The sequence below is a fragment of the Bubalus bubalis genome, chromosome 4 (assembly GCF_019923935.1).
Source record: "Bubalus bubalis isolate 160015118507 breed Murrah chromosome 4, NDDB_SH_1, whole genome shotgun sequence".
In the NCBI taxonomy this organism is placed as follows: Eukaryota; Metazoa; Chordata; class Mammalia; order Artiodactyla; family Bovidae; genus Bubalus; species Bubalus bubalis.
Window position 1 is genome coordinate 120,106,143 of NC_059160.1, and position 11,562 is coordinate 120,117,704.

The 11,562-nt window shown below is 35.5% G+C and overlaps 1 pseudogene; it reads right to left on the reverse strand.

The window, feature by feature from the left end:
- Positions 1-10,261: 10,261 nt before the first annotated feature.
- Positions 10,262-11,197, reverse strand: LOC102391296 (annotated as a pseudogene).
- Between the last annotated feature and the right edge of the window lie 365 nt (positions 11,198-11,562).

Sequence of the window (11,562 nt, forward strand, 5' to 3'; positions counted from 1 at the left end):
GTAAAATAGAGGTAACTACAGAATTTGCTTGATTAAATGGTTTCAAATGAAATCACAAAATTGGTGTAGGATGTGTGGGTGGGTTTTACAGTGCTTGGCACATAGTCAATGCTAAATAAATATAAACTAAATTAAAAAAGCAAAATTGGAAAGCAAACAATGTGCTATAGTTTTGAAGGAATAATAAAAGAAATAAGCAATCATCCATTAGTCAGGTAGTTCATGATAAAACTGAAGAACAAATAATTTCTATGAGTGGACTCATAATCCTTTTTGATTTATAAGAGGAAATAATTCCATCATGTGAAATATTCCATGAAACTTTTATATTTCTTAAACTTTATTTGTAACATCTATAGGTTAATATATCTACAACTCTGCTTTTTCTATTTGCCTGCATTTCTCTTGCAAGATTATTTCCTCTTTCAAGATAAATTTACTTTCAGAAGCTATTTGACTTACATCTTATAGTTGCCTAGGTTGGAAATATAGAGAAATGGACTTCTTTAATTCCAAAATAGTTTCCCCCAAACACAATACAATAAACAAAATGTAGCACTTCTTCCCTTAATTTCTTAGAGAATTCACCCACACAATGTGCAAGACTATATAAAAGAATGTTTTCAATTCTCTAAAATAGAAACACTTATACCTACATTCAGCTAATCATCTGGTAAATACACTATATGAATAGACAAACTACCTAGTTTTTTTCCTCTCATTCTGTTGTTTAGTTCTTCATTCTCTACGATCCTGGGCTCCCACTCATAAAATAAGAGATAAGATAGTGTCTGAAGATCTCCCAAGATTCCAATACTGTGTGACTTCTGATTCTCCATTAATCTGGGAAAGATATCCGTCTCCCTCTCTCCTGCTTCCCTTTCTCTGCTTGATACATGGAGACTATAAAAAATAAAAAATACAGTATCAGCAAGTGGTTATTTCATTACAGTTCCTGTGCCTCAGTTTACTGTAAAACTGAGGTAAAGATAATATCTCTTTATATGCTATTTTATTAAATAAAAATTACTGAATATGAAATTTCTTAAAGCATATATGGAAAGTACTATACATTGAATAATTTTTGGCCATCCTCTAAGTTACTAAGGGCTTCCCTGGTGGCTCTGATGGTAAAAATCTGCTTGCAATGAGGGAGACTAGGGTTCAGTCCCTGGGTTGGGAAGATCTCCTGGAGAAGGGAATGGCTACCCACTTCAATAAATAAGTTTGCCTGGATAATTCCATGGACAGAGAAGCCTGCTGGGCTATAGTCCATGGAGTGACAAAGAGTCAGACACAACTGAGGTAATAACACATAATTATTAAATACAAGATCAAGGCCCCAGAGAAAATGCAAGTATACCAGCTCAGGAATTTCGTATTGTACTATCCTTTTCTGAACAATATAAGAAATATTAATATTAATATCAGAAATTTGGAGATAGACCCGAGTTCAGCACACAGCTCTGATACTCAAATGCAGGAGTCTTCACCTCCTTTAACACTTTGTCCTTCTTCCTTAAAATAAGCATGCAGTGCTTAATTTGCAGGACTATTGTGGAATGTAAATAAGCTTACATATACAGAACTTGATGCTCAAAAACATGCTAGTTTCACCTCCTTCCTCTTGAAACCCCCATAGTGTTATAAATTTAAGCAGTCCTTTAACTATTCAAGTAGGAGTAGATTCTAGCAATTAAGGTTATAAATTCTGGACCTACATAGAATGAGATGCCAGCTCCAAAATTCTCTTGGAGCATAATCACAGACAAAATATGTACCCTCAACTTCTTCATCTATAAAATGAGCAATACTGTAATTAACTCCGAGATCTGCTATAAAGATGTGATGAGTTCACTTATGTAACAGCTTAGAACACAAATAGTTGGACATGACTGAGCAATTTTCACTAGGACAGAAAGTGAAAGTGAAAGTGAAAGTGGCTCAGTTGTGTCCCACACTTTGTGACCTCATGGACTGTACAGCCCATGGAATTCTCCAGGCCAGAATACTGGAGTGGATAGCTGTTCCCTTCTCCAGGGCATTTTCCCAACCCAGGAATTAAACCCAGGTCTCCTGCATTTCTGATGCATTCTTTACCAGCCGTGCCACTGGGGAAGCCCTTCGGACAGACACTGGTATATGTTAAGAAAAAACATTTAGTAAACATTCATTGTCATTATATTTGTCATATCAATGGGTATATTGTATTATTCTTACTATACATTTTGAGCTTACTTAAAATATGTAATATTGTAACATGGGATAAAGATATATAGATAAGACATAGCATACTCTCCCTGCTGTAAACAATCTGTTCTTTCTTACCTGAAGGCTGTAGTTTACAGAGAAACATTCTATCATTAAGCAAAATCTTTCTCTCTGGTCTGGATTGAGCTGACTTCCCCACATTTCTGAAGATAAATGTTCTGCTTATTTCAGTCAGCTAATACTTTTGTTTTCTTTCTTTTCAACTAATTAACCCTAACCAAATTAGACAAATGCTTGTATTTCCCTTTGATAATTTTTATTCATTTCAAAAAATACATTATCTAAACATAGGAAAAATAAGTCTACCACTTAAATACTATCCATTCAAGTAGGTTGTTTGAAAATTTCATCACTCATGTTTGCTTCTGCATAATTTTAGAAGCATACTGGTGTTTTGATTTGATTCGATTTTTCTTTGTAATATTCAGTTCCTTCATGGCAGTACTGTCCACTTATCTTTTGGGCCACTCCATTCTTCTTCATATTCAACTTTTTTCCATCATGGAATCCAAAGGACTAACTGTATGATCAAATTTATGAAATATTAAAAAGATAAGTAAATCTGGTAATATTTTTATAGCTGCTGAGAGATACAGCACTGATAACTTTAAGAGCTCATGTGCAAATCACAATTCATGATAGTTGAAGCCAGAACGTTTTCACTAATAGTAAAAGTAGCATTTTAAAGATTCTGGCATTTTTCACAGTTTTGTTAGAATGCTTAGATCATACATACAATCAGAATGATTCAAATATTCATTTTAAGGAAAGTCACTAGTATAATTAGGAACTGGATTTAACTTACCAGCTACTTAACTCATCAGACAGATTTCTTATAAGATGAGGCTTCACACCTAAAATAAAGTCAGAATTTTTAAAATTACCATTTCCATGCAGCATTCCATCTCTAACTGCATAACATCTTATAAGAGAGCTTTTGAGTTCCACTGATAGGGATATATTTGGCAAATTGAACTAACTTTGAGATACTTTTAGCAAGCAGTTTTTCCATTTCTAAAAAATAAATGTGTCTCTTTGATATTTTGCCTTTGCCTCTATACAAAATTTGCATATGTATATGTGTATATATATATATATGTACATATATATGATATATTCTTTTGGATGTTGAATTGGCATTTAAGGATAATTCTGAAAAATGTTTACTATAGAATAGGTCTCAATGTCTCTGAAGATTTAGACATTTCCCATCAGTATACTTTGCCAAAGATGTAAACAATAGCTTCAGTTTCTCAATTTCTACCTAATAAATAAATACACTGAAGTCCTTAATTGCATCTCCCTATTGCATCAACATCCAAGGCACTATGATTAGACGTGGGATGTGAAGAATGTAAGGAATATTGTATATAATGCCCATTTGTCAGGACAGGGCAGAGTCAGTTAGCTGAGGGAGACTAAAGTGAGCTGCCATGGGAAATACTGAGAACCCTATGGCCAGAAATAAAAGTTCAGAGAGTAGACCCAGGATTTAAGATTGAATTTTCCCTGGGCGGGGGGGGACTTTTTTTAGGGCATTACAGTTTCTACGTGATGCCCAGAAAAGTATCCTATGCTTTAGAGTGGTTATTGTTTGGTTGGTTGGTTGGTTTTTTTGTGGGGTGGAAGCTCACATGACCCCATGGGTTCTCTTGTCAGATGCACAGATAATTTCCCAATTTATCTTTGTATGCTAACTCCTTACTAAAAAGATGTGCTTTTTCTGATTGAATTTTCCATATGTATTTTGTATAAAATTTATTTTTAAAAGAACTATAACAGAAACATAAAATGGTCTCATAAATTCATTCATATAAAATATTTACTATTTCCTACTTCTAAAAGGTTTGATTGGATAAACCTTACTATGGAGAATGCATTTGCTGTTGTTTAGCTGCTAAGTCATGTCCAAATCTTTTGTAGTCCCATGGAATGTAGCCCACCATACTCCTCTGTCCATGCAATTTTGCAGGCAAGAATACTGGAGTGGGTTGCATTTCCTTCTCCAAGGGAATTTATTGAGCCAGGGATCAAACTCACATCTCCTGCATTGGCAGATGGGTTCTTTACAACAAAGCCACCAGGGAAGCCCTAGAAAATGCTCTGTGGTGAACAAAACCCTCAGTGAGGCTGGAGACTAAAGAAGGAGTCAGTGAAATAAATAAAAAAACAAGCAAGAGTATAATTACAAATAGTATATTTTAAATAAATGAATAGGAAGCTGTGCATCTTTTCATTTTAATTTATAGAAGCTATACTCAGTTGTAAATCTTTGACTTTTTAATGTTATACAGATATTTATTATTTAGTTGTTTCTTGAATTTTACTTTATGTAATTCCATAAGACAATCATATTTTCTCATCCATTTTGTACCTGAAAATGTGGTATTTATGTATGTTCAAAAGCTGAAATCATACAACTGAATTCATCTTTTAAAAAATTTACTTTGTCTTTATTGTCTGTCTGAAAGCTTCTAAGATCTTTTCATGTATCATTAAATTTTTTTTAAACAGTCAGTGGGTATCTGTGAATAGATCTATTTCTATAGTTTCTTTAAAGCTTATCATTTTTCAAATGATGCATTTTAAGACAGAACATATTTGTGTTTTTATACAAATGTTGAATGAATATGTCAAAGATTCTATTGAACTTATAATTAATATTTAATGTAGAAACCACTAAGATGTTACCATTGGTTCAGACAAGAGTTTCCCCACGTATTTATAGTCATTAAAGGGTGCTAAAATGAATTTATAAGTTGATGCAAAACTAGTCAAATATACAAAGGGCTATCATTAATTTCATTTTTCCTGACACAATTTGAGTTTCTATGGCCATTGTTAGCATTGATATTATTTTGTGTGAATCAACTTCTCTATTTTGACTTGCAAAATATTTTAGCCAAAGTTAATGAAAGGTGGATAATAACCTGAATGCAAGAACTGGTAAGGTCACTCACTAAATTACAAAGAATCTCATCATCATTTCTTGATATTTTACATGCTATTAATGATCCAGCTGGAGAGAGAAATATGGCTGATGTTCTTGAGAAGCTGAGAAGGGAGGAGATCAAAGTGCAAAAGTGAAGAAATTCCCTAGTTAGTGATTGATATTGGCAATGACATGTTTGTTTATTTTATTAAACTGCAGTCTATTTAAAATGTTGTGCTGGTTTCAGGTATATAGTCATGTGATTCAATTCATATATATGTATGTTTATATGCATGTATATTTTCCATCTCATTACTTTTCATTATAGGTTATTACAGATATTGAGTATAGTTCCCTGTGCTATACAATAGATCATTGTTTATCTATTTTATATTTCATAGTCTGATTCTGTTAATCCCAAACTCCTAATTAATCCTTCCCCTCCCCTTTTCCTTTTGGTAACCATACATTTGTTTTCTGAATCTGTGAGTCTGTTACTGTTTTGTAAATAAGTTCATCTGTGTACTTTTATTTTATTTTTTTTAGATTCCACATATAAGTGATTGCATATATTTGGTTTTCTCTGTCTGACTTACTTTACTTAGTAAGATAATTTCTTAGTCCATCTATGTTGCTGCAGTCTCCAATTATTTTAGTAATCCATATTCACAACTTTTATTCCAAGAGTAAAAATAAAACAGAAACATTTGTGTTAATTTTTGAAGTTTTATTTTTCAATAATACAAGTCTGGTTGCTTGGAGGATAGGGCTTCTGAAGCAGAGGGAAACTTTGAGGGCTAGCTGGTCTTCTTATCAAAGACCTTGCTTATTTCACACCAGAAGGTGATCTTTCACTTTCCTGCTCTGTTATGTTCTCTGATGTGTATACTGTGCATTCCCTATCCAGGAGTTTTCAGATAGCTGTCAAGAGCTAGATTTAAAACAACAAGCAAATATGTTAGGATATTTTTGCAAGAATTTCTAGCACATATTTTAGGTCTGTTTGCTGGGCATTTAAAACTGAGTCATAGAACTATGCTATTTTTCTTTTTGAATTATGCACCCATTTTGAGAATTCTCAACACTGACAACTCATTTTGTATCTAGCATGGCTCTCTCTACAACTTGAAAACAAATTCTCATGAAAGCAAATCAAACCCAGGTCTCCCACATTGCAGGTGGATTCTTTACTGTCTGATCCACCAGGGGAACCTAGTCGGAGCATGATATTAATATGAGTCCCATTCTCACACCTTCACCACTCCAAAGGAAAGTTATTATCAGAATGGTTACATTTCTAATGCATAACAGGAGACTGGGCAATAAAATAGCTCATACTAACTAAGCACTTACCAGTGTTTCAGTCCTGCACATATCTTCAGAATACTGTGTGCTGGGCTATTATTATCACTTGATGGATGGTTTGTTGAGCATATGTCCTAGTCCTCATAGTTAGTAAGCAATTCTGGGTCCGGAACACATGCCCATAACAAATATATACTATCGGGTGCTAGAATTAGCCAGAGTTGCAGTTCACGTTTACATGGACAGAGTTGGGAAAGACAGTTCCTTTGAACAAAAGAAAAGAGATTGATGTGGGACTTAGGTAAGAGTACTGGTGTTGGAGATATGAGAGGCTCCAGATCGCCATTGGTTATAAAATTATCAGAGTAAAAAGCTATATATATATTTTTTTTGAGGGCCATTTACATTGATATCTTCATTTATTGACACCTTTATTTTGTTAGAATAGTAGCACGGCAATCTGTTTTTCATTTTAACCAAAATGTACCAGCAAGATTGGTTATACCCTCTTTGCATGTCTTCCAGTTAGCTTAAGGAGTTTCAGGTGTACAACAAAGTGATTCAGATATATACACATATTCCAGATTATTTTCCATTATGGGTTGTTACAAGATACCTAATATAGTTCTTTGGGCTATATAGTAGTAAATTCTTGTTGCTTATCTATTTTATACATAATTTTTTGTATATGTTAATCCCATACCACTAATTTATCCCTTTCCCCTCTCTTTCCCCTTGGGTGACCATAAATTTATTTTTCAATGTCTGTGAGTCTGTTTCTGTTTCATATATAGATTCATTTGTATCACTTTTTAGACATAACATATAAGTGATGTCATATATTTGTCTTTCTCTGTCTGACTTACTTCACTAAATACAGTATTCTCTGGGTCCATCCATGTGGCTGAAAATGGCAATACTTTGTTCCTTTTCTATGGCCAAGTCATATTCCATTCTTTCTTTATATATGTGCCACAACTTCTTAAGGCAATTGTCTGTTGATGGACACTTTGATTGCTTCTTGGCTTTTGTAAATAGTGCTGCTATGAATACTGAGGTGCATGTATCTTTTTTGAATTAGAGGGTTTTTTTTTTTTGTTTTGTTTTGTTTTTCCCAGATATATGCCCAGGAGTGGGACTACTAGATCACATGGTATTTCCATTTTTAGTTTTTAAGGAACCTGCAAACTGTTGTCCATAGTGACATCACCGATTTACATTCTCACCAACAGTTTAAAAGGGTTCCCTTTTCTCCATACTCTAATGAGTGTTTTTATGTTAGTTCTTTAACACTGGAAAATTTCCATGTCTTTGACTTTTCTTTTAATTTAGAAATGTTAAGCAAATACAAAAGTATTGTGAACTCCCATGGATCTATAACCCGACTTTAATAATTACCTATAACTTGTCATTCTTGTTTTATTTATCCACCACACACATTTTCCTTTTCTGCAGTGTCTTAAAGCAAATCCCAAATACCATTTTACTTCCTTGTCCATATTTCAGTGTATTCACTGAACCATAACATTCACAAAGAAATCCAAAGGTAGATGGTATAAGACAACCATTAAGAATGTCCATAAAACTGTCCATTTTTATTGGTAAATTTGTTTGGAAGGGTAAAGAGCCAATTTATTTACAGGATAACAAAGTTCTGTTGTGTTTCATATTCTTGTAGCACCTCAGAGATAGGAATTCATGATAAAAGGCATCTATTTTTCTACTAGCATTTATTCTTAGTGTTTCCCAGGTATATCCACTTATCACATGTTCTTACTCTTCTTAAGACTTATGGACAGGAACAAAAAAATAATGCTTCCAATAATAAGTGTGATGGAAGATGGCCATCACACGTTGTACTCTGTGGTTTACAACCAGTAGGGCAACTTATTTAGAAGTCTAAATTTTTTTTTAATTTAATTTTATTTTTAAACTTTACATAATTGTATCAGTTTTGCCAAATATCAAAATGAATCCGCCACAGGTATACATGTGTTCCCCTTCCTGAACCCTCCTCCCTCCTCCCTCCCCATACCATCCCTCTGGGTCGTCCCAGTGCACTAGCCCCAAGCATCCAGTATCATGCATGGAACCTGGACTGGCGACTCGTTTCATACATGATATTTTACATGTTTCAATGCCATTCTCCCAAATCTTCCCACCCTCTCCCTCTCCCACAGAGTCCATAAGACTGTTCTATACATCAGTGTCTCTTTTGCTGTCTTATACACAGGGTTATTGTTACCATCTTTCTAAATTCCATATATATGCTTTAGTATACTGTATTGGTGTTTTTCTTTCTGGCTTACTTCACTCTGTATAATAGGCTCCAGTTTCATCCACCTCATTAGAACTGATTCAAATGTATTCTTTTTAATGGCTGAGTAATACTCCATTGTGTATATGTACCACTGCTTTCTTAGCCATTCATCTGCTGATGGACATCTAGGTTGCTTCCATGTCCTGGCTATTATAAACAGTGCTGCGATGAGCATTGGGGTACACATTTCTCTTTCCCTTCTGGTTTCCTCAGTGTTTATGCCCAGCAGTGGGATTGCTGGATCATAAGGCAGTTCTATTTCCAGTTTTTTAAGGAATCTCCACACTGTTCTCCATAGTGGCTGTACGAGTTTGCATTCCCACCAACAGTGTAAGAGGGCTCCCTTTTCTCCACACCCTCTCCAGCATTTATTACTTGTAGACTTTTGGATCGCAGCCATTCTGACTGGTGTGAAATGGTACCTCATAGTGGTTTTGAATATCTTCATTTTTGAAACATCAAGCTCATCCAGTGCCAAATGGTTATTTGGTGTTACAGCATTCAAACAAACCAGAGACAATGGGAGGCACCATGCCTCAGTAGGTCAGAACCAAAGCATAAGGATGGCAGCTTTTCTGTATAGCATTTCTCAACTCTCTGTGCTTCCTTTTCCACTTGGGGTGAACTGTTTATTAATCAGTCCTGGGGTCCCCAAATGAAAACCTTGTTAGCTTAGATTCTTCTGAGTTTTATGAAGAGAGCCAGAGAGGTCTCAATGATTTCTACTGGAAAACAATGTTTTTCTCTGTGTGAATTCTTTCCTCTAGGAATGCATTTGTTAGCTGGAATCTGGGAGCTGGGCCCTGGCTTGCCTCATTACAACTCTTCCTTTGAGGGCAGGGCTAGTAGAGAATGACTGATCTTCATAAAAAGTCTGGGGCCAATGGTTGAGGGTTGTGGGTTCAACTTACAATATGTGACAGTGGCAGGTCCCAATATGCCTGTATGGGAAGGGCTTCAAAGACAATCATCTGAGGGTTTGTCTCAAAAGTTTGTCCAAAATTTGGTCATTTAGAATATTCTTTAAATTATGCAAGTAAATGTTGGAATTATCTTCTAAATCATTGCTACCTGGAATTGGCTTTATTGATTAAAGTCACATACAAGAATGGGCTCTATGGGTTCTCAGTGTTGATTTGTATTACTTGATACCTTTGATAGTCTACTGCTAAATATCTAAATTGATTACACAGCCAAAAGATCAGAGGGGAAGAGGAGCTATAAATAAGAAAACAAGAAAACTAGAAAAGAGTACAGCAGAGAGTCTGGATAAATCCAGGGAGTTGTAAGATTTTGCTCATATTTGAATCTATATGTTGCTAAAACAAAACAAAAAACATAGGCAAGCATTATACATTTTAAAGTTTTCAGTGTATAAAATTCATATATTCAACAAGTTCAGTGGTGAAAATCAGAGGTATGTTTTAGTTCATTTATTTTCTTACTGTGATATGGCACCAGAGTTTCTTTATGGCATTCTTCATCTCCATGTTTATCAGTGTGTAGATTAGAGGGTTGAACATGGGAGAAATGATAGTATACAAAAGAGCAAACACTTTGTCTTCTGGTAAAGTAGTTGCTGGCCTGATGTGCTGCAATTCATGGGGTTGCAAAGAGTCGGACACGACTGAGCGACTGAACTGAACTGAAAGTAGCTGCTGGTCCAATGTAAATGAAGAATAAAGGAGCAAAAAAGAGGACCACCACAGTGATGTGGGAACTGCAGATGTGGGACTGCAGGTGGAGAGAGCTTTGTGGCAATTCTCTACAAAGTAGGACCTGACAGTGTAAAACATCACAGAGTAGGATATCAACAAGACCACAAAAGTCCAGGCCCATGAGGCCTGAATTGGCGATGACAAGAGATCGATTCTGGTGGCGTCAGTGCAGGCCAGTTTCAACAAAGAATACACATCACAGAAGTAATGAACTATTTCATTTGGGCCACAGTAGGGTAAAAAGATTGCCAGGAGAAACTGATTGAAGGAATGCAGGAATTCCCCAGCGCAGGAAGCAGCGATCATGGCAAGGCACTTCTGTCTGGTCATGATCAGAGTGCAGCGCAGAGGCTTGCAGATGGCCACATAGCGATCATAGGCCATCCCCACAAGGATGAAGACCTCAATCTCCCCAAAGAAGTGCATGGTGAAGACCTGTGTCATGCAGCCATGGTAGGAAATGGTCTTCTTTGCTACCAGCAAGTCAGCGATCAACTTGGGGGTGACAGTGGAGGTGTAACAAAGGTCCGTGAGGAAGAGGTGACTCAGGAAGAAATATATGGGCTGCTTCATAAGTTGACTGGAGGCAATAGAACTCATGACAAGCAGGTTTCTGATCAGAATTGCAATGTAACAAAGTAAGAACAGTAAAAAAAAAAGAGAATGTCAATTTCCTTTTTTCTGAGAAAGTGCTAAGAGAAAAAATTCTGTGATGTTATTCCTATTTTCCATGACTCAGAGTGGTTTGTAGCCATCTGCAATCAGTTATCAATCTTTATAAATATATCATTCCTTGTCATCAGTTCAGCTCAGTTCAGTCACTCAGTTTGTGTCTGATCCAACTCTTTGCGACCCCATGGACTGCAGCATGGGGCATTTTATAACAGAAAGGTTTCAAAACTTGAAGAAAAATATTTGATTTTTATTTTGAAAAGCTTTCCTTACGTTCTTTTTGTTTATGAGGAAAATATTAATTTCTCGTAAACAACTTTGACACCTGATTTGAAAACTAACAC